This window comes from Microcebus murinus, unplaced genomic scaffold, assembly GCF_040939455.1.
Source record: "Microcebus murinus isolate Inina unplaced genomic scaffold, M.murinus_Inina_mat1.0 scaf051_hap2_Mmur4.0, whole genome shotgun sequence".
NCBI lineage: Eukaryota > Metazoa > Chordata > Mammalia > Primates > Cheirogaleidae > Microcebus > Microcebus murinus.
The window spans coordinates 1-23409 of record NW_027438997.1 but is presented as its reverse complement, the minus strand read 5'-3'; the positions used below and the strand labels follow the sequence as shown (position 1 = coordinate 23409).

General features: G+C 62.4%; 6 pseudogenes; all 6 read right to left on the bottom strand.

Moving 5' to 3' along the window:
* Positions 1-3274: 3274 nt before the first annotated feature.
* On the bottom strand, positions 3275-3393 carry LOC142868999 (uncharacterized; annotated as a pseudogene).
* Positions 3394-7248: 3855 nt separating this feature from the next.
* Positions 7249-7367, bottom strand: LOC142869024 (uncharacterized; annotated as a pseudogene).
* Positions 7368-11220: 3853 nt separating this feature from the next.
* Positions 11221-11339, bottom strand: LOC142869023 (uncharacterized; annotated as a pseudogene).
* A 3859-nt stretch (positions 11340-15198) lies between these two features.
* On the bottom strand, positions 15199-15317 carry LOC142869020 (uncharacterized; annotated as a pseudogene).
* A 3856-nt stretch (positions 15318-19173) lies between these two features.
* Positions 19174-19292, bottom strand: LOC142869009 (uncharacterized; annotated as a pseudogene).
* Positions 19293-23149: 3857 nt separating this feature from the next.
* LOC142868998 (uncharacterized) lies at positions 23150-23268 on the bottom strand (annotated as a pseudogene).
* Positions 23269-23409: the final 141 nt, after the last annotated feature.

Below are 23409 nucleotides of genomic sequence, written 5' to 3'. Positions count from 1 at the left end.
AATCAGTCCCCTCCATCTCCCACCTCTGGAAAACGCCCAAGCCCTTGGAGAACTGCCGGCACCGCTACCGTGGGGGCCGGGACCCTCCTCTGTGTCCTCCTGTGGCCCAGTCCAAGGGGCCTGGGCCTGGCCGGGGCTGCATTGGACCCCGACCACCCTGGCGTGTGGACTCGCCAAAAATCGGCCATTAGATATTGGATTCCAGCTTCCTTGAGGTCATTTCACTAATGAGTGCACCGGAAAGAGTTTCCTAATCCATCTGTGAGGGTGGCAACTGAAAGAGAATTTGAAAGCTGACAGAATAGGCGAGGGAAGGCATAGGAGATTTCCACACCCAGCAAGGAAGCCTTTCCCGAAATGGAAGAAAGAAACGAGCAAACAGAGACACCGGTAGCCCGCCCGGATCAGAGTCTGCCCCCGAGAGAAAGCACCCTGACCAGGTTCACCCGTGGGTGGGTGGCGAGCTAGCGGCATTCAGAAGAGCGAGGCCCGCAGTCTGTGCGGAAGACACCTGCACTCGGGTGTGTGTGGCGGCACAATTCCCAAGCAGCTCCAGATGTTAAACCAAGGAGAAGCCAGGGAGTTCCCAACGCCCCAGGTGTCCTCAGCCCACGACTGGCTGCTGTGGGAATGCGAAGCCCGGCTCCTTGTCTCAGAGCGGGGTTCCCAGGAGGATCAGGCTGAAGCTGGGACTTGGCCTCAAAGTGTCCCCTCGAATGGCCACCCCCTTCCCCTTCCTGCTCCTCTACTCCTGGTGCCCCTCCATCCAGGGGCCAGACCTTAGAGTCACCGCAAGAGAATCCTGGTCCCAAAGGAGCCTTCTGGGGGACCGGTGCTGAGAGAGGTTGTGGGCATGGCCCGCTGGGGCTCTGCCCGACCCAGGGCTGAGAGACGCAACCTCCCAGCTCTGGGTCCCTGCAGGAAGTGTTGGCAAGCACAGGGCCGGTCCTCCAAAGGCCCAGGTGCAGGGAGCCCAGGCCAAGCAGCCTGTGGAAGAAGCCACTTGCCGTGCCACCCCGGGAACAGGACTGCAGGCCCCGGCCCTTCCCACCTCCTCCTCCTCCTCTTCCCCCCCACCCCCCGCCCCCACCCCTCCACCGACATGGCACAGGGCTCAGAGACACCTCAGACCCTTGCTACCCAAAGTGCAAAGGGCATCGGTTGCTCCTCCAAACCCCCCGCCCAGCAGACCACGTTGTCCAGCCAGCCCCCGGGCCTCCCTGGGGTGCCCAGCACAAAAGTGCAGACACCCACGGGACCCTCAGTCTCAGTTTTCGGATGTTTTTGCCACTCTAAGGACCCGCAGGCCAGCTGGGCCTTCGGGCAGGACAGAGAGCCCCGGAATCCGACGTGGAGAGCTGCGTGTACGTCCCCATCAGGAGGCGGTCCCCACCTCCGGGGCTCTCCCCTTGCGGGGAGCGGCAGCCCCAGGGCCTCAGGCAAGACACCAGGCTGGGCCCCCCCACGGCACAGCGGGGGGGGGGGGGGAGGGGGCACAGCGGGGGGGGGCACGTTCCCCCGCACAAGCGCCTTAGGGACGGCTGCTGGAGACTGCTGCGGCCACCCTGCTGCCGGGTTTCTGGAGGGCTTCCTGGAAGCAGCGTCCACACCAAGCCCTTGGAAGGCCCAGGCGACGGAGGAGCCAGCCGGTCAGGCAGGGGCCGAGGACGGTGAGAGGCCGGGCGGGAAGGAGCATGTCAGGCAGGGGCAGAGGACGGTGACAGGCCGGGCGGGAAGGAGCCGGTCAGGCGGGGGCCCAGGACAGTGACGGGCCTGGCCGGGGAGGAGCGAGTCAGGCAGGGGCAGAGGAGACGGGCTGGGTAAGGGTTAGGGTTACAGTTAGGGCACAATTCACAATCGCAAAGATGTGGAAGCCACCCGAGTGCCCATCCATCCAGGAGTGCATTAATAAAATGTGGCGCGTGGACACCACGGAGTGCCATTCGGCTGTGAGGAGCAGCGGTGAGAGGGCACCTCTCGTGTTCTCCTGGCCAGAGCTGGAACCCGTTCCAGTAAGCCAAGTATCCCAAGAATGGACACACGAGCACCACGTGAGCGCGCTCACCGGCAAATTGGTACGAACGGATGGACACCTAAGTGGACAGAGAGGAATCCCCTTCCTCGGGTGGGTGTCGGGCGGGTGGGGGGAGGGGATGGGCATACACATCCATTAGGAATGGGGTGGGTGCGCACCGACTGGGGCATGGGCGCACTTGAAGCTAATGACCCGAGGGGGGAGGCTGGGAGAGGGCAACGTACCCGACCTTAACATTGGTACCCCCACAATACGCTGGAGGTATACAACATGAGAGGTAAATGAATAAGAACACAGGGGGGAGGGGGGCACGGGCAACACATGTCACCTGAATACTTGTACTCCCATCATCTGCTTGAAAAGAGAGAGAAAAGAAAATGCAATAATAGAGGCCGGGCGCGGTGGCTCACGCCTGTAATCCTAGCTCTTGGGAGGCCGAGGCGGGTGGATTGCTCAAGGTCAGGAGTTCAAAACCAGCCTGAGCAAGAGCGAGACCCCGTCTCTACTATAAATAGAAAGAAATTGATTGGCCAACTGATATATATATATATATAAAAAAAATTAGCCGGGCATAGTGGCGCATGCCTGTAGTCCCAGCTACTCGGGAGGCTGAGGCAGAAGGATCACTCGAGCCCAGGAGTTTGAGGTTGCTGTGAGCTAGGGTGACGCCACGGCACTCACTCTAGCCTGGACAACAAAGTGAGACTCTGTCTCAAAAAAAAAAAAAAAAAAGAAAAAAAAAAAAAAGAAAATGCAATAATAGAGGTAAGAGACACTTTTTAAAAATAATGAATCCGAAGAGAAAAGTAAAAGGAGGCCTGTGGAGCAGGTCTGGGTGTGACTCCGGATCCCCCAACATCAGGTGCCACCACCAAAGATTCCTACGTGGAGCCCGTAGAACCCCAAAAGCAACGGGACGAGTTCTGGTCACATACTCCCTCAAAATGACATCCTGGCCTTCTTCTGGAACTCCCTCCCCTCTCAGACTCTCAAGGTTTCCTCCAGCGTGTCGGTTCCCACAGAGCAGACCTTTGGTCTGAGACCTGACAGTCCAGATGCCACGCGTGCTGCCGCGTGGCGGCGGTGTCGCGGCTTGGGACAAGAGGAGGCCCCACGGTGCGGGCTGGGGCGCCAGGCACAGCGGCGGGCGCTGAGGGTGGGGGTGACCCCCACCCCGGGCCGCCGCCGCGCTCCCAGAAAGGGGACAGAACGAGAGGCAAAAAAAAAAAAAAAAGCCGCCGCCTAGGGCACCCGTGATTCCCGGGCGGTCTCCCATCCAAGTACTAACGAGGCCCGACCCTGCTTAGCTTCCGAGACCAGAGGAGATGGGGGGCGTTCAGGGTGGTGTGGCCCTAGACGGCGGAGGGCGCCCCTGCCCCGCTCGAGAAGCCGAGCCTCTCTGCGCTTCCCCGCCGCCGCCTCCCGCCCCAGGCCCCGCGCCGGGCCGGGCCTGTTGAGTTCGCCGGCGGCCGGGTCCGGCGGGCTCCGAGGGACCGGGGTGATGGGCGGGGCGGGGCGGGGCGGGGCGGGGCGGGGGGCTGTCTCTCTCTACACACACACACACTCACACTCACTCACACTCACACAAGATGCGCCTCCACGGCTGGACTCGCCAAGGTGGAGACCTTCCAGCCCCCCTCCTCTCCCCGCCTGGCCTCCTTCACCTACCCGCCGCCCACCCCCAGCGCGTCGCCGCCGCTGACTGCGCACGCGCCCGGCGCTCGCCCTCTGACCCCAGCCAGGGGCCGCCCTCCCCCACAACCGCTTTCAGCTGTGCCCCCCTCCCCCCGCCCTGTGGGTGGGCTGCCGCCTATTCCCCCGGGCCAGGACTGGGGCACAGCGCAAGGGGGAGGGGAGCGAGTGTATGGGGCATCTCTCTCTGGGGATGTGTCCCATGGGTGGGGTGGGGTGGGGTGGCGTGGTTTGTGGGGCGCTGAAGAAATCAGTCCCCTCCATCTCCCACCTCTGGAAAACGCCCAAGCCCTTGGAGAACTGCCGGCACCGCTACCGTGGGGGCCGGGACCCTCCTCTGTGTCCTCCTGTGGCCCAGTCCAAGGGGCCTGGGCCTGGCCGGGGCTGCATTGGACCCCGACCACCCTGGCGTGTGGACTCGCCAAAAATCGGCCATTAGATATTGGATTCCAGCTTCCTTGAGGTCATTTCACTAATGAGTGCACCGGAAAGAGTTTCCTAATCCATCTGTGAGGGTGGCAACTGAAAGAGAATTTGAAAGCTGACAGAATAGGCGAGGGAAGGCATAGGAGATTTCCACACCCAGCAAGGAAGCCTTTCCCGAAATGGAAGAAAGAAACGAGCAAACAGAGACACCGGTAGCCCGCCCGGATCAGAGTCTGCCCCCGAGAGAAAGCACCCTGACCAGGTTCACCCGTGGGTGGGTGGCGAGCTAGCGGCATTCAGAAGAGCGAGGCCCGCAGTCTGTGCGGAAGACACCTGCACTCGGGTGTGTGTGGCGGCACAATTCCCAAGCAGCTCCAGATGTTAAACCAAGGAGAAGCCAGGGAGTTCCCAACGCCCCAGGTGTCCTCAGCCCACGACTGGCTGCTGTGGGAATGCGAAGCCCGGCTCCTTGTCTCAGAGCGGGGTTCCCAGGAGGATCAGGCTGAAGCTGGGACTTGGCCTCAAAGTGTCCCCTCGAATGGCCACCCCCTTCCCCTTCCTGCTCCTCTACTCCTGGTGCCCCTCCATCCAGGGGCCAGACCTTAGAGTCACCGCAAGAGAATCCTGGTCCCAAAGGAGCCTTCTGGGGGACCGGTGCTGAGAGAGGTTGTGGGCATGGCCCGCTGGGGCTCTGCCCGACCCAGGGCTGAGAGACGCAACCTCCCAGCTCTGGGTCCCTGCAGGAAGTGTTGGCAAGCACAGGGCCGGTCCTCCAAAGGCCCAGGTGCAGGGAGCCCAGGCCAAGCAGCCTGTGGAAGAAGCCACTTGCCGTGCCACCCCGGGAACAGGACTGCAGGCCCCGGCCCTTCCCACCTCCTCCTCCTCCTCTTCCCCCCCACCCCCCGCCCCCACCCCTCCACCGACATGGCACAGGGCTCAGAGACACCTCAGACCCTTGCTACCCAAAGTGCAAAGGGCATCGGTTGCTCCTCCAAACCCCCCGCCCAGCAGACCACGTTGTCCAGCCAGCCCCCGGGCCTCCCTGGGGTGCCCAGCACAAAAGTGCAGACACCCACGGGACCCTCAGTCTCAGTTTTCGGATGTTTTTGCCACTCTAAGGACCCGCAGGCCAGCTGGGCCTTCGGGCAGGACAGAGAGCCCCGGAATCCGACGTGGAGAGCTGCGTGTACGTCCCCATCAGGAGGCGGTCCCCACCTCCGGGGCTCTCCCCTTGCGGGGAGCGGCAGCCCCAGGGCCTCAGGCAAGACACCAGGCTGGGCCCCCCCACGGCACAGCGGGGGGGGGGGGGGAGGGGGCACAGCGGGGGGGCACGTTCCCCCCGCACAAGCGCCTTAGGGACGGCTGCTGGAGACTGCTGCGGCCACCCTGCTGCCGGGTTTCTGGAGGGCTTCCTGGAAGCAGCGTCCACACCAAGCCCTTGGAAGGCCCAGGCGACGGAGGAGCCAGCCGGTCAGGCAGGGGCCGAGGACGGTGAGAGGCCGGGCGGGAAGGAGCATGTCAGGCAGGGGCAGAGGACGGTGACAGGCCGGGCGGGAAGGAGCCGGTCAGGCGGGGGCCCAGGACAGTGACGGGCCTGGCCGGGGAGGAGCGAGTCAGGCAGGGGCAGAGGAGACGGGCTGGGTAAGGGTTAGGGTTACAGTTAGGGCACAATTCACAATCGCAAAGATGTGGAAGCCACCCGAGTGCCCATCCATCCAGGAGTGCATTAATAAAATGTGGCGCGTGGACACCACGGAGTGCCATTCGGCTGTGAGGAGCAGCGGTGAGAGGGCACCTCTCGTGTTCTCCTGGCCAGAGCTGGAACCCGTTCCAGTAAGCCAAGTATCCCAAGAATGGACACACGAGCACCACGTGAGCGCGCTCACCGGCAAATTGGTACGAACGGATGGACACCTAAGTGGACAGAGAGGAATCCCCTTCCTCGGGTGGGTGTCGGGCGGGTGGGGGGAGGGGATGGGCATACACATCCATTAGGAATGGGGTGGGTGCGCACCGACTGGGGCATGGGCGCACTTGAAGCTAATGACCCGAGGGGGGAGGCTGGGAGAGGGCAACGTACCCGACCTTAACATTGGTACCCCCACAATACGCTGGAGGTATACAACATGAGAGGTAAATGAATAAGAACACAGGGGGGAGGGGGGCACGGGCAACACATGTCACCTGAATACTTGTACTCCCATCATCTGCTTGAAAAGAGAGAGAAAAGAAAATGCAATAATAGAGGCCGGGCGCGGTGGCTCACGCCTGTAATCCTAGCTCTTGGGAGGCCGAGGCGGGTGGATTGCTCAAGGTCAGGAGTTCAAAACCAGCCTGAGCAAGAGCGAGACCCCGTCTCTACTATAAATAGAAAGAAATTGATTGGCCAACTGATATATATATATATATAAAAAAAATTAGCCGGGCATAGTGGCGCATGCCTGTAGTCCCAGCTACTCGGGAGGCTGAGGCAGAAGGATCACTCGAGCCCAGGAGTTTGAGGTTGCTGTGAGCTAGGGTGACGCCACGGCACTCACTCTAGCCTGGACAACAAAGTGAGACTCTGTCTCAAAAAAAAAAAAAAAAAAGAAAAAAAAAAAAAAGAAAATGCAATAATAGAGGTAAGAGACACTTTTTAAAAATAATGAATCCGAAGAGAAAAGTAAAAGGAGGCCTGTGGAGCAGGTCTGGGTGTGACTCCGGATCCCCCAACATCAGGTGCCACCACCAAAGATTCCTACGTGGAGCCCGTAGAACCCCAAAAGCAACGGGACGAGTTCTGGTCACATACTCCCTCAAAATGACATCCTGGCCTTCTTCTGGAACTCCCTCCCCTCTCAGACTCTCAAGGTTTCCTCCAGCGTGTCGGTTCCCACAGAGCAGACCTTTGGTCTGAGACCTGACAGTCCAGATGCCACGCGTGCTGCCGCGTGGCGGCGGTGTCGCGGCTTGGGACAAGAGGAGGCCCCACGGTGCGGGCTGGGGCGCCAGGCACAGCGGCGGGCGCTGAGGGTGGGGGTGACCCCCACCCCGGGCCGCCGCCGCGCTCCCAGAAAGGGGACAGAACGAGAGGCAAAAAAAAAAAAAAAAGCCGCCGCCTAGGGCACCCGTGATTCCCGGGCGGTCTCCCATCCAAGTACTAACGAGGCCCGACCCTGCTTAGCTTCCGAGACCAGAGGAGATGGGGGGCGTTCAGGGTGGTGTGGCCCTAGACGGCGGAGGGCGCCCCTGCCCCGCTCGAGAAGCCGAGCCTCTCTGCGCTTCCCCGCCGCCGCCTCCCGCCCCAGGCCCCGCGCCGGGCCGGGCCTGTTGAGTTCGCCGGCGGCCGGGTCCGGCGGGCTCCGAGGGACCGGGGTGATGGGCGGGGCGGGGCGGGGCGGGGCGGGGCGGGGGGCTGTCTCTCTCTACACACACACACACTCACACTCACTCACACTCACACAAGATGCGCCTCCACGGCTGGACTTGCCAAGGTGGAGACCTTCCAGCCCCCCTCCTCTCCCCGCCTGGCCTCCTTCACCTACCCGCCGCCCACCCCCAGCGCGTCGCCGCCGCTGACTGCGCACGCGCCCGGCGCTCGCCCTCTGACCCCAGCCAGGGGCCGCCCTCCCCCACAACCGCTTTCAGCTGTGCCCCCCTCCCCCCGCCCTGTGGGTGGGCTGCCGCCTATTCCCCCGGGCCAGGACTGGGGCACAGCGCAAGGGGGAGGGGAGCGAGTGTATGGGGCATCTCTCTCTGGGGATGTGTCCCATGGGTGGGGTGGGGTGGGGTGGCGTGGTTTGTGGGGCGCTGAAGAAATCAGTCCCCTCCATCTCCCACCTCTGGAAAACGCCCAAGCCCTTGGAGAACTGCCGGCACCGCTACCGTGGGGGCCGGGACCCTCCTCTGTGTCCTCCTGTGGCCCAGTCCAAGGGGCCTGGGCCTGGCCGGGGCTGCATTGGACCCCGACCACCCTGGCGTGTGGACTCGCCAAAAATCGGCCATTAGATATTGGATTCCAGCTTCCTTGAGGTCATTTCACTAATGAGTGCACCGGAAAGAGTTTCCTAATCCATCTGTGAGGGTGGCAACTGAAAGAGAATTTGAAAGCTGACAGAATAGGCGAGGGAAGGCATAGGAGATTTCCACACCCAGCAAGGAAGCCTTTCCCGAAATGGAAGAAAGAAACGAGCAAACAGAGACACCGGTAGCCCGCCCGGATCAGAGTCTGCCCCCGAGAGAAAGCACCCTGACCAGGTTCACCCGTGGGTGGGTGGCGAGCTAGCGGCATTCAGAAGAGCGAGGCCCGCAGTCTGTGCGGAAGACACCTGCACTCGGGTGTGTGTGGCGGCACAATTCCCAAGCAGCTCCAGATGTTAAACCAAGGAGAAGCCAGGGAGTTCCCAACGCCCCAGGTGTCCTCAGCCCACGACTGGCTGCTGTGGGAATGCGAAGCCCGGCTCCTTGTCTCAGAGCGGGGTTCCCAGGAGGATCAGGCTGAAGCTGGGACTTGGCCGCAAAGTGTCCCCTCGCATGGCCACCCCCTTCCCCTTCCTGCTCCTCTACTCCTGGTGCCCCTCCATCCAGGGGCCAGACCTTAAAGAGTCACCGCAAGAGAATCCTGGTCCCAAAGGAGCCTTCTGGGGGACCGGTGCTGAGAGAGGTTGTGGGCATGGCCCGCTGGGGCTCTGCCCGACCCAGGGCTGAGAGACGCCACCTCCCAGCTCTGGGTCCCTGCAGGAAGTGTTGGCAAGCACAGGGCCGGTCCTCCAAAGGCCCAGGTGCAGGGAGCCCAGGCCAAGCAGCCTGTGGAAGAAGCCACTTGCCGTGCCACCCCGGGAACAGGACTGCAGGCCCCGGCCCTTCCCACCTCCTCCTCCTCCTCTTCCCCCCCACCCCCCGCCCCCACCCCTCCACCGACATGGCACAGGGCTCAGAGACACCTCAGACCCTTGCTACCCAAAGTGCAAAGGGCATCGGTTGCTCCTCCAAACCCCCCGCCCAGCAGACCACGTTGTCCAGCCAGCCCCCGGGCCTCCCTGGGGTGCCCAGCACAAAAGTGCAGACACCCACGGGACCCTCAGTCTCAGTTTTCGGATGTTTTTGCCACTCTAAGGACCCGCAGGCCAGCTGGGCCTTCGGGCAGGACAGAGAGCCCCGGAATCCGACGTGGAGAGCTGCGTGTACGTCCCCATCAGGAGGCGGTCCCCACCTCCGGGGCTCTCCCCTTGCGGGGAGCGGCAGCCCCAGGGCCTCAGGCAAGACACCAGGCTGGGCCCCCCCACGGCACAGCGGGGGGGGGGAGGGGGCACAGCGGGGGGGCACGTTCCCCCCGCACAAGCGCCTTAGGGACGGCTGCTGGAGACTGCTGCGGCCACCCTGCTGCCGGGTTTCTGGAGAGCTTCCTGGAAGCAGCGTCCACACCAAGCCCTTGGAAGGCCCAGGCGACGGAGGAGCCAGCCGGTCAGGCAGGGGCCGAGGACGGTGAGAGGCCGGGCGGGAAGGAGCATGTCAGGCAGGGGCAGAGGACGGTGACAGGCCGGGCGGGAAGGAGCCGGTCAGGCGGGGGCCCAGGACAGTGACGGGCCTGGCCGGGGAGGAGCGAGTCAGGCAGGGGCAGAGGAGACGGGCTGGGTAAGGGTTAGGGTTACAGTTAGGGCACAATTCACAATCGCAAAGATGTGGAAGCCACCCGAGTGCCCATCCATCCAGGAGTGCATTAATAAAATGTGGCGCGTGGACACCACGGAGTGCCATTCGGCTGTGAGGAGCAGCGGTGAGAGGGCGCCTCTCGTGTTCTCCTGGCCAGAGCTGGAACCCGTTCCAGTAAGCCAAGTATCCCAAGAATGGACACACGAGCACCACGTGAGCGCGCTCACCGGCAAATTGGTACGAACGGATGGACACCTAAGTGGACAGAGAGGAATCCCCTTCCTCGGGTGGGTGTCGGGCGGGTGGGGGGAGGGGATGGGCATACACATCCATTAGGAATGGGGTGGGTGCGCACCGACTGGGGCATGGGCGCACTTGAAGCTAATGACCCGAGGGGGGAGGCTGGGAGAGGGCAACGTACCCGACCTTAACATTGGTACCCCCACAATACGCTGGAGGTATACAACATGAGAGGTAAATGAATAAGAACACAGGGGGGAGGGGGGCACGGGCAACACATGTCACCTGAATACTTGTACTCCCATCATCTGCTTGAAAAGAGAGAGAAAAGAAAATGCAATAATAGAGGCCGGGCGCGGTGGCTCACGCCTGTAATCCTAGCTCTTGGGAGGCCGAGGCGGGTGGATTGCTCAAGGTCAGGAGTTCAAAACCAGCCTGAGCAAGAGCGAGACCCCGTCTCTACTATAAATAGAAAGAAATTGATTGGCCAACTGATATATATATATATATAAAAAAAATTAGCCGGGCATAGTGGCGCATGCCTGTAGTCCCAGCTACTCGGGAGGCTGAGGCAGAAGGATCACTCGAGCCCAGGAGTTTGAGGTTGCTGTGAGCTAGGGTGACGCCACGGCACTCACTCTAGCCTGGACAACAAAGTGAGACTCTGTCTCAAAAAAAAAAAAAAAAAAGAAAAAAAAAAAAAAGAAAATGCAATAATAGAGGTAAGAGACACTTTTTAAAAATAATGAATCCGAAGAGAAAAGTAAAAGGAGGCCTGTGGAGCAGGTCTGGGTGTGACTCCGGATCCCCCAACATCAGGTGCCACCACCAAAGATTCCTACGTGGAGCCCGTAGAACCCCAAAAGCAACGGGACGAGTTCTGGTCACATACTCCCTCAAAATGACATCCTGGCCTTCTTCTGGAACTCCCTCCCCTCTCAGACTCTCAAGGTTTCCTCCAGCGTGTCGGTTCCCACAGAGCAGACCTTTGGTCTGAGACCTGACAGTCCAGATGCCACGCGTGCTGCCGCGTGGCGGCGGTGTCGCGGCTTGGGACAAGAGGAGGCCCCACGGTGCGGGCTGGGGCGCCAGGCACAGCGGCGGGCGCTGAGGGTGGGGGTGACCCCCACCCCGGGCCGCCGCCGCGCTCCCAGAAAGGGGACAGAACGAGAGGCAAAAAAAAAAAAAAAAGCCGCCGCCTAGGGCACCCGTGATTCCCGGGCGGTCTCCCATCCAAGTACTAACGAGGCCCGACCCTGCTTAGCTTCCGAGACCAGAGGAGATGGGGGGCGTTCAGGGTGGTGTGGCCCTAGACGGCGGAGGGCGCCCCTGCCCCGCTCGAGAAGCCGAGCCTCTCTGCGCTTCCCCGCCGCCGCCTCCCGCCCCAGGCCCCGCGCCGGGCCGGGCCTGTTGAGTTCGCCGGCGGCCGGGTCCGGCGGGCTCCGAGGGACCGGGGTGATGGGCGGGGCGGGGCGGGGCGGGGCGGGGCGGGGGGCTGTCTCTCTCTACACACACACACACTCACACTCACTCACACTCACACAAGATGCGCCTCCACGGCTGGACTCGCCAAGGTGGAGACCTTCCAGCCCCCCTCCTCTCCCCGCCTGGCCTCCTTCACCTACCCGCCGCCCACCCCCAGCGCGTCGCCGCCGCTGACTGCGCACGCGCCCGGCGCTCGCCCTCTGACCCCAGCCAGGGGCCGCCCTCCCCCACAACCGCTTTCAGCTGTGCCCCCCTCCCCCCGCCCTGTGGGTGGGCTGCCGCCTATTCCCCCGGGCCAGGACTGGGGCACAGCGCAAGGGGGAGGGGAGCGAGTGTATGGGGCATCTCTCTCTGGGGATGTGTCCCATGGGTGGGGTGGGGTGGGGTGGCGTGGTTTGTGGGGCGCTGAAGAAATCAGTCCCCTCCATCTCCCACCTCTGGAAAACGCCCAAGCCCTTGGAGAACTGCCGGCACCGCTACCGTGGGGGCCGGGACCCTCCTCTGTGTCCTCCTGTGGCCCAGTCCAAGGGGCCTGGGCCTGGCCGGGGCTGCATTGGACCCCGACCACCCTGGCGTGTGGACTCGCCAAAAATCGGCCATTAGATATTGGATTCCAGCTTCCTTGAGGTCATTTCACTAATGAGTGCACCGGAAAGAGTTTCCTAATCCATCTGTGAGGGTGGCAACTGAAAGAGAATTTGAAAGCTGACAGAATAGGCGAGGGAAGGCATAGGAGATTTCCACACCCAGCAAGGAAGCCTTTCCCGAAATGGAAGAAAGAAACGAGCAAACAGAGACACCGGTAGCCCGCCCGGATCAGAGTCTGCCCCCGAGAGAAAGCACCCTGACCAGGTTCACCCGTGGGTGGGTGGCGAGCTAGCGGCATTCAGAAGAGCGAGGCCCGCAGTCTGTGCGGAAGACACCTGCACTCGGGTGTGTGTGGCGGCACAATTCCCAAGCAGCTCCAGATGTTAAACCAAGGAGAAGCCAGGGAGTTCCCAACGCCCCAGGTGTCCTCAGCCCACGACTGGCTGCTGTGGGAATGCGAAGCCCGGCTCCTTGTCTCAGAGCGGGGTTCCCAGGAGGATCAGGCTGAAGCTGGGACTTGGCCGCAAAGTGTCCCCTCGCATGGCCACCCCCTTCCCCTTCCTGCTCCTCTACTCCTGGTGCCCCTCCATCCAGGGGCCAGACCTTAAAGAGTCACCGCAAGAGAATCCTGGTCCCAAAGGAGCCTTCTGGGGGACCGGTGCTGAGAGAGGTTGTGGGCATGGCCCGCTGGGGCTCTGCCCGACCCAGGGCTGAGAGACGCCACCTCCCAGCTCTGGGTCCCTGCAGGAAGTGTTGGCAAGCACAGGGCCGGTCCTCCAAAGGCCCAGGTGCAGGGAGCCCAGGCCAAGCAGCCTGTGGAAGAAGCCACTTGCCGTGCCACCCCGGGAACAGGACTGCAGGCCCCGGCCCTTCCCACCTCCTCCTCCTCCTCTTCCCCCCCACCCCCCGCCCCCACCCCTCCACCGACATGGCACAGGGCTCAGAGACACCTCAGACCCTTGCTACCCAAAGTGCAAAGGGCATCGGTTGCTCCTCCAAACCCCCCGCCCAGCAGACCACGTTGTCCAGCCAGCCCCCGGGCCTCCCTGGGGTGCCCAGCACAAAAGTGCAGACACCCACGGGACCCTCAGTCTCAGTTTTCGGATGTTTTTGCCACTCTAAGGACCCGCAGGCCAGCTGGGCCTTCGGGCAGGACAGAGAGCCCCGGAATCCGACGTGGAGAGCTGCGTGTACGTCCCCATCAGGAGGCGGTCCCCACCTCCGGGGCTCTCCCCTTGCGGGGAGCGGCAGCCCCAGGGCCTCAGGCAAGACACCAGGCTGGGCCCCCCCACGGCACAGCGGGGGGGGGGGGGAGGGGGCACAGCGGGGGGGGGGGCACGTTCCCCCGCACAAGCGCCTTAGGGACGGCTGCTGGAGACTGCTGCGGCCACCCTGCTGCCGGGTTTCTGGAGGGCTTCCTGGAAGCAGCGTCCACACCAAGCCCTTGGAAGGCCCAGGCGACGGAGGAGCCAGCCGGTCAGGCAGGGGCCGAGGACGGTGAGAGGCCGGGCGGGAAGGAGCATGTCAGGCAGGGGCAGAGGACGGTGACAGGCCGGGCGGGAAGGAGCCGGTCAGGCGGGGGCCCAGGACAGTGACGGGCCTGGCCGGGGAGGAGCGAGTCAGGCAGGGGCAGAGGAGACGGGCTGGGTAAGGGTTAGGGTTACAGTTAGGGCACAATTCACAATCGCAAAGATGTGGAAGCCACCCGAGTGCCCATCCATCCAGGAGTGCATTAATAAAATGTGGCGCGTGGACACCACGGAGTGCCATTCGGCTGTGAGGAGCAGCGGTGAGAGGGCACCTCTCGTGTTCTCCTGGCCAGAGCTGGAACCCGTTCCAGTAAGCCAAGTATCCCAAGAATGGACACACGAGCACCACGTGAGCGCGCTCACCGGCAAATTGGTACGAACGGATGGACACCTAAGTGGACAGAGAGGAATCCCCTTCCTCGGGTGGGTGTCGGGCGGGTGGGGGGAGGGGATGGGCATACACATCCATTAGGAATGGGGTGGGTGCGCACCGACTGGGGCATGGGCGCACTTGAAGCTAATGACCCGAGGGGGGAGGCTGGGAGAGGGCAACGTACCCGACCTTAACATTGGTACCCCCACAATACGCTGGAGGTATACAACATGAGAGGTAAATGAATAAGAACACAGGGGGGAGGGGGGCACGGGCAACACATGTCACCTGAATACTTGTACTCCCATCATCTGCTTGAAAAGAGAGAGAAAAGAAAATGCAATAATAGAGGCCGGGCGCGGTGGCTCACGCCTGTAATCCTAGCTCTTGGGAGGCCGAGGCGGGTGGATTGCTCAAGGTCAGGAGTTCAAAACCAGCCTGAGCAAGAGCGAGACCCCGTCTCTACTATAAATAGAAAGAAATTGATTGGCCAACTGATATATATATATATATAAAAAAAATTAGCCGGGCATAGTGGCGCATGCCTGTAGTCCCAGCTACTCGGGAGGCTGAGGCAGAAGGATCACTCGAGCCCAGGAGTTTGAGGTTGCTGTGAGCTAGGGTGACGCCACGGCACTCACTCTAGCCTGGACAACAAAGTGAGACTCTGTCTCAAAAAAAAAAAAAAAAAAGAAAAAAAAAAAAAAGAAAATGCAATAATAGAGGTAAGAGACACTTTTTAAAAATAATGAATCCGAAGAGAAAAGTAAAAGGAGGCCTGTGGAGCAGGTCTGGGTGTGACTCCGGATCCCCCAACATCAGGTGCCACCACCAAAGATTCCTACGTGGAGCCCGTAGAACCCCAAAAGCAACGGGACGAGTTCTGGTCACATACTCCCTCAAAATGACATCCTGGCCTTCTTCTGGAACTCCCTCCCCTCTCAGACTCTCAAGGTTTCCTCCAGCGTGTCGGTTCCCACAGAGCAGACCTTTGGTCTGAGACCTGACAGTCCAGATGCCACGCGTGCTGCCGCGTGGCGGCGGTGTCGCGGCTTGGGACAAGAGGAGGCCCCACGGTGCGGGCTGGGGCGCCAGGCACAGCGGCGGGCGCTGAGGGTGGGGGTGACCCCCACCCCGGGCCGCCGCCGCGCTCCCAGAAAGGGGACAGAACGAGAGGCAAAAAAAAAAAAAAAAGCCGCCGCCTAGGGCACCCGTGATTCCCGGGCGGTCTCCCATCCAAGTACTAACGAGGCCCGACCCTGCTTAGCTTCCGAGACCAGAGGAGATGGGGGGCGTTCAGGGTGGTGTGGCCCTAGACGGCGGAGGGCGCCCCTGCCCCGCTCGAGAAGCCGAGCCTCTCTGCGCTTCCCCGCCGCCGCCTCCCGCCCCAGGCCCCGCGCCGGGCCGGGCCTGTTGAGTTCGCCGGCGGCCGGGTCCGGCGGGCTCCGAGGGACCGGGGTGATGGGCGGGGCGGGGCGGGGCGGGGCGGGGCGGGGGGCTGTCTCTCTCTACACACACACACACTCACACTCACTCACACTCACACAAGATGCGCCTCCACGGCTGGACTCGCCAAGGTGGAGACCTTCCAGCCCCCCTCCTCTCCCCGCCTGGCCTCCTTCACCTACCCGCCGCCCACCCCCAGCGCGTCGCCGCCGCTGACTGCGCACGCGCCCGGCGCTCGCCCTCTGACCCCAGCCAGGGGCCGCCCTCCCCCACAACCGCTTTCAGCTGTGCCCCCCTCCCCCCGCCCTGTGGGTGGGCTGCCGCCTATTCCCCCGGGCCAGGACTGGGGCACAGCGCAAGGGGGAGGGGAGCGAGTGTATGGGGCATCTCTCTCTGGGGATGTGTCCCATGGGTGGGGTGGGGTGGGGTGGCGTGGTTTGTGGGGCGCTGAAGAAATCAGTCCCCTCCATCTCCCACCTCTGGAAAACGCCCAAGCCCTTGGAGAACTGCCGGCACCGCTACCGTGGGGGCCGGGACCCTCCTCTGTGTCCTCCTGTGGCCCAGTCCAAGGGGCCTGGGCCTGGCCGGGGCTGCATTGGACCCCGACCACCCTGGCGTGTGGACTCGCCAAAAATCGGCCATTAGATATTGGATTCCAGCTTCCTTGAGGTCATTTCACTAATGAGTGCACCGGAAAGAGTTTCCTAATCCATCTGTGAGGGTGGCAACTGAAAGAGAATTTGAAAGCTGACAGAATAGGCGAGGGAAGGCATAGGAGATTTCCACACCCAGCAAGGAAGCCTTTCCCGAAATGGAAGAAAGAAACGAGCAAACAGAGACACCGGTAGCCCGCCCGGATCAGAGTCTGCCCCCGAGAGAAAGCACCCTGACCAGGTTCACCCGTGGGTGGGTGGCGAGCTAGCGGCATTCAGAAGAGCGAGGCCCGCAGTCTGTGCGGAAGACACCTGCACTCGGGTGTGTGTGGCGGCACAATTCCCAAGCAGCTCCAGATGTTAAACCAAGGAGAAGCCAGGGAGTTCCCAACGCCCCAGGTGTCCTCAGCCCACGACTGGCTGCTGTGGGAATGCGAAGCCCGGCTCCTTGTCTCAGAGCGGGGTTCCCAGGAGGATCAGGCTGAAGCTGGGACTTGGCCGCAAAGTGTCCCCTCGCATGGCCACCCCCTTCCCCTTCCTGCTCCTCTACTCCTGGTGCCCCTCCATCCAGGGGCCAGACCTTAAAGAGTCACCGCAAGAGAATCCTGGTCCCAAAGGAGCCTTCTGGGGGACCGGTGCTGAGAGAGGTTGTGGGCATGGCCCGCTGGGGCTCTGCCCGACCCAGGGCTGAGAGACGCCACCTCCCAGCTCTGGGTCCCTGCAGGAAGTGTTGGCAAGCACAGGGCCGGTCCTCCAAAGGCCCAGGTGCAGGGAGCCCAGGCCAAGCAGCCTGTGGAAGAAGCCACTTGCCGTGCCACCCCGGGAACAGGACTGCAGGCCCCGGCCCTTCCCACCTCCTCCTCCTCCTCTTCCCCCCCACCCCCCGCCCCCACCCCTCCACCGACATGGCACAGGGCTCAGAGACACCTCAGACCCTTGCTACCCAAAGTGCAAAGGGCATCGGTTGCTCCTCCAAACCCCCCGCCCAGCAGACCACGTTGTCCAGCCAGCCCCCGGGCCTCCCTGGGGTGCCCAGCACAAAAGTGCAGACACCCACGGGACCCTCAGTCTCAGTTTTCGGATGTTTTTGCCACTCTAAGGACCCGCAGGCCAGCTGGGCCTTCGGGCAGGACAGAGAGCCCCGGAATCCGACGTGGAGAGCTGCGTGTACGTCCCCATCAGGAGGCGGTCCCCACCTCCGGGGCTCTCCCCTTGCGGGGAGCGGCAGCCCCAGGGCCTCAGGCAAGACACCAGGCTGGGCCCCCCCACGGCACAGCGGGGGGGGGGGGGAGGGGGCACAGCGGGGGGGCACGTTCCCCCCGCACAAGCGCCTTAGGGACGGCTGCTGGAGACTGCTGCGGCCACCCTGCTGCCGGGTTTCTGGAGGGCTTCCTGGAAGCAGCGTCCACACCAAGCCCTTGGAAGGCCCAGGCGACGGAGGAGCCAGCCGGTCAGGCAGGGGCCGAGGACGGTGAGAGGCCGGGCGGGAAGGAGCATGTCAGGCAGGGGCAGAGGACGGTGACAGGCCGGGCGGGAAGGAGCCGGTCAGGCGGGGGCCCAGGACAGTGACGGGCCTGGCCGGGGAGGAGCGAGTCAGGCAGGGGCAGAGGAGACGGGCTGGGTAAGGGTTAGGGTTACAGTTAGGGCACAATTCACAATCGCAAAGATGTGGAAGCCACCCGAGTGCCCATCCATCCAGGAGTGCATTAATAAAATGTGGCGCGTGGACACCACGGAGTGCCATTCGGCTGTGAGGAGCAGCGGTGAGAGGGCACCTCTCGTGTTCTCCTGGCCAGAGCTGGAACCCGTTCCAGTAAGCCAAGTATCCCAAGAATGGACACACGAGCACCACGTGAGCGCGCTCACCGGCAAATTGGTACGAACGGATGGACACCTAAGTGGACAGAGAGGAATCCCCTTCCTCGGGTGGGTGTCGGGCGGGTGGGGGGAGGGGATGGGCATACACATCCATTAGGAATGGGGTGGGTGCGCACCGACTGGGGCATGGGCGCACTTGAAGCTAATGACCCGAGGGGGGAGGCTGGGAGAGGGCAACGTACCCGACCTTAACATTGGTACCCCCACAATACGCTGGAGGTATACAACATGAGAGGTAAATGAATAAGAACACAGGGGGGAGGGGGGCACGGGCAACACATGTCACCTGAATACTTGTACTCCCATCATCTGCTTGAAAAGAGAGAGAAAAGAAAATGCAATAATAGAGGCCGGGCGCGGTGGCTCACGCCTGTAATCCTAGCTCTTGGGAGGCCGAGGCGGGTGGATTGCTCAAGGTCAGGAGTTCAAAACCAGCCTGAGCAAGAGCGAGACCCCGTCTCTACTATAAATAGAAAGAAATTGATTGGCCAACTGATATATATATATATATAAAAAAAATTAGCCGGGCATAGTGGCGCATGCCTGTAGTCCCAGCTACTCGGGAGGCTGAGGCAGAAGGATCACTCGAGCCCAGGAGTTTGAGGTTGCTGTGAGCTAGGGTGACGCCACGGCACTCACTCTAGCCTGGACAACAAAGTGAGACTCTGTCTCAAAAAAAAAAAAAAAAAAGAAAAAAAAAAAAAAGAAAATGCAATAATAGAGGTAAGAGACACTTTTTAAAAATAATGAATCCGAAGAGAAAAGTAAAAGGAGGCCTGTGGAGCAGGTCTGGGTGTGACTCCGGATCCCCCAACATCAGGTGCCACCACCAAAGATTCCTACGTGGAGCCCGTAGAACCCCAAAAGCAACGGGACGAGTTCTGGTCACATACTCCCTCAAAATGACATCCTGGCCTTCTTCTGGAACTCCCTCCCCTCTCAGACTCTCAAGGTTTCCTCCAGCGTGTCGGTTCCCACAGAGCAGACCTTTGGTCTGAGACCTGACAGTCCAGATGCCACGCGTGCTGCCGCGTGGCGGCGGTGTCGCGGCTTGGGACAAGAGGAGGCCCCACGGTGCGGGCTGGGGCGCCAGGCACAGCGGCGGGCGCTGAGGGTGGGGGTGACCCCCACCCCGGGCCGCCGCCGCGCTCCCAGAAAGGGGACAGAACGAGAGGCAAAAAAAAAAAAAAAAGCCGCCGCCTAGGGCACCCGTGATTCCCGGGCGGTCTCCCATCCAAGTACTAACGAGGCCCGACCCTGCTTAGCTTCCGAGACCAGAGGAGATGGGGGGCGTTCAGGGTGGTGTGGCCCTAGACGGCGGAGGGCGCCCCTGCCCCGCTCGAGAAGCCGAGCCTCTCTGCGCTTCCCCGCCGCCGCCTCCCGCCCCAGGCCCCGCGCCGGGCCGGGCCTGTTGAGTTCGCCGGCGGCCGGGTCCGGCGGGCTCCGAGGGACCGGGGTGATGGGCGGGGCGGGGCGGGGCGGGGCGGGGCGGGGGGCTGTCTCTCTCTACACACACACACACTCACACTCACTCACACTCACACAAGATGCGCCTCCACGGCTGGACTCGCCAAGGTGGAGACCTTCCAGCCCCCCTCCTCTCCCCGCCTGGCCTCCTTCACCTACCCGCCGCCCACCCCCAGCGCGTCGCCGCCGCTGACTGCGCACGCGCCCGGCGCTCGCCCTCTGACCCCAGCCAGGGGCCGCCCTCCCCCACAACCGCTTTCAGCTGTGCCCCCCTCCCCCCGCCCTGTGGGTGGGCTGCCGCCTATTCCCCCGGGCCAGGACTGGGGCACAGCGCAAGGGGGAGGGGAGCGAGTGTATGGGGCATCTCTCTCTGGGGATGTGTCCCATGGGTGGGGTGGGGTGGGGTGGCGTGGTTTGTGGGGCGCTGAAGAAATCAGTCCCCTCCATCTCCCACCTCTGGAAAACGCCCAAGCCCTTGGAGAACTGCCGGCACCGCTACCGTGGGGGCCGGGACCCTCCTCTGTGTCCTCCTGTGGCCCAGTCCAAGGGGCCTGGGCCTGGCCGGGGCTGCATTGGACCCCGACCACCCTGGCGTGTGGACTCGCCAAAAATCGGCCATTAGATATTGGATTCCAGCTTCCTTGAGGTCATTTCACTAATGAGTGCACCGGAAAGAGTTTCCTAATCCATCTGTGAGGGTGGCAACTGAAAGAGAATTTGAAAGCTGACAGAATAGGCGAGGGAAGGCATAGGAGATTTCCACACCCAGCAAGGAAGCCTTTCCCGAAATGGAAGAAAGAAACGAGCAAACAGAGACACCGGTAGCCCGCCCGGATCAGAGTCTGCCCCCGAGAGAAAGCACCCTGACCAGGTTCACCCGTGGGTGGGTGGCGAGCTAGCGGCATTCAGAAGAGCGAGGCCCGCAGTCTGTGCGGAAGACACCTGCACTCGGGTGTGTGTGGCGGCACAATTCCCAAGCAGCTCCAGATGTTAAACCAAGGAGAAGCCAGGGAGTTCCCAACGCCCCAGGTGTCCTCAGCCCACGACTGGCTGCTGTGGGAATGCGAAGCCCGGCTCCTTGTCTCAGAGCGGGGTTCCCAGGAGGATCAGGCTGAAGCTGGGACTTGGCCGCAAAGTGTCCCCTCGCATGGCCACCCCCTTCCCCTTCCTGCTCCTCTACTCCTGGTGCCCCTCCATCCAGGGGCCAGACCTTAAAGAGTCACCGCAAGAGAATCCTGGTCCCAAAGGAGCCTTCTGGGGGACCGGTGCTGAGAGAGGTTGTGGGCATGGCCCGCTGGGGCTCTGCCCGACCCAGGGCTGAGAGACGCCACCTCCCAGCTCTGGGTCCCTGCAGGAAGTGTTGGCAAGCACAGGGCCGGTCCTCCAAAGGCCCAGGTGCAGGGAGCCCAGGCCAAGCAGCCTGTGGAAGAAGCCACTTGCCGTGCCACCCCGGGAACAGGACTGCAGGCCCCGGCCCTTCCCACCTCCTCCTCCTCCTCTTCCCCCCCACCCCCCGCCCCCACCCCTCCACCGACATGGCACAGGGCTCAGAGACACCTCAGACCCTTGCTACCCAAAGTGCAAAGGGCATCGGTTGCTCCTCCAAACCCCCCGCCCAGCAGACCACGTTGTCCAGCCAGCCCCCGGGCCTCCCTGGGGTGCCCAGCACAAAAGTGCAGACACCCACGGGACCCTCAGTCTCAGTTTTCGGATGTTTTTGCCACTCTAAGGACCCGCAGGCCAGCTGGGCCTTCGGGCAGGACAGAGAGCCCCGGAATCCGACGTGGAGAGCTGCGTGTACGTCCCCATCAGGAGGCGGTCCCCACCTCCGGGGCTCTCCCCTTGCGGGGAGCGGCAGCCCCAGGGCCTCAGGCAAGACACCAGGCTGGGCCCCCCCACGGCACAGCGGGGGGGGGGGGGGAGGGGGCACAGCGGGGGGGCACGTTCCCCCCGCACAAGCGCCTTAGGGACGGCTGCTGGAGACTGCTGCGGCCACCCTGCTGCCGGGTTTCTGGAGGGCTTCCTGGAAGCAGCGTCCACACCAAGCCCTTGGAAGGCCCAGGCGACGGAGGAGCCAGCCGGTCAGGCAGGGGCCGAGGACGGTGAGAGGCCGGGCGGGAAGGAGCATGTCAGGCAGGGGCAGAGGACGGTGACAGGCCGGGCGGGAAGGAGCCGGTCAGGCGGGGGCCCAGGACAGTGACGGGCCTGGCCGGGGAGGAGCGAGTCAGGCAGGGGCAGAGGAGACGGGCTGGGTAAGGGTTAGGGTTACAGTTAGGGCACAATTCACAATCGCAAAGATGTGGAAGCCACCCGAGTGCCCATCCATCCAGGAGTGCATTAATAAAATGTGGCGCGTGGACACCACGGAGTGCCATTCGGCTGTGAGGAGCAGCGGTGAGAGGGCACCTCTCGTGTTCTCCTGGCCAGAGCTGGAACCCGTTCCAGTAAGCCAAGTATCCCAAGAATGGACACACGAGCACCACGTGAGCGCGCTCACCGGCAAATTGGTACGAACGGATGGACACCTAAGTGGACAGAGAGGAATCCCCTTCCTCGGGTGGGTGTCGGGCGGGTGGGGGGAGGGGATGGGCATACACATCCATTAGGAATGGGGTGGGTGCGCACCGACTGGGGCATGGGCGCACTTGAAGCTAATGACCCGAGGGGGGAGGCTGGGAGAGGGCAACGTACCCGACCTTAACATTGGTACCCCCACAATACGCTGGAGGTATACAACATGAGAGGTAAATGAATAAGAACACAGGGGGGAGGGGGGCACGGGCAACACATGTCACCTGAATACTTGTACTCCCATCATCTGCTTGAAAAGAGAGAGAAAAGAAAATGCAATAATAGAGGCCGGGCGCGGTGGCTCACGCCTGTAATCCTAGCTCTTGGGAGGCCGAGGCGGGTGGATTGCTCAAGGTCAGGAGTTCAAAACCAGCCTGAGCAAGAGCGAGACCCCGTCTCTACTATAAATAGAAAGAAATTGATTGGCCAACTGATATATATATATATATAAAAAAAATTAGCCGGGCATAGTGGCGCATGCCTGTAGTCCCAGCTACTCGGGAGGCTGAGGCAGAAGGATCACTCGAGCCCAGGAGTTTGAGGTTGCTGTGAGCTAGGGTGACGCCACGGCACTCACTCTAGCCTGGACAACAAAGTGAGACTCTGTCTCAAAAAAAAAAAAAAAAAAGAAAAAAAAAAAAAAGAAAATGCAATAATAGAGGTAAGAGACACTTTTTAAAAATAATGAATCCGAAGAGAAAAGTAAAAGGAGGCCTGTGGAGCAGGTCTGGGTGTGACTCCGGATCCCCCAACATCAGGTGCCACCACCAAAGATTCCTACGTGGAGCCCGTAGAACCCCAAAAGCAACGGGACGAGTTCTGGTCACATACTCCCTCAAAATGACATCCTGGCCTTCTTCTGGAACTCCCTCCCCTCTCAGACTCTCAAGGTTTCCTCCAGCGTGTCGGTTCCCACAGAGCAGACCTTTGGTCTGAGACCTGACAGTCCAGATGCCACGCGTGCTGCCGCGTGGCGGCGGTGTCGCGGCTTGGGACAAGAGGAGGCCCCACGGTGCGGGCTGGGGCGCCAGGCACAGCGGCGGGCGCTGAGGGTGGGGGTGACCCCCACCCCGGGCCGCCGCCGCGCTCCCAGAAAGGGGACAGAACGAGAGGCAAAAAAAAAAAAAAAAGCCGCCGCCTAGGGCACCCGTGATTCCCGGGCGGTCTCCCATCCAAGTACTAACGAGGCCCGACCCTGCTTAGCTTCCGAGACCAGAGGAGATGGGGGGCGTTCAGGGTGGTGTGGCCCTAGACGGCGGAGGGCGCCCCTGCCCCGCTCGAGAAGCCGAGCCTCTCTGCGCTTCCCCGCCGCCGCCTCCCGCCCCAGGCCCCGCGCCGGGCCGGGCCTGTTGAGTTCGCCGGCGGCCGGGTCCGGCGGGCTCCGAGGGACCGGGG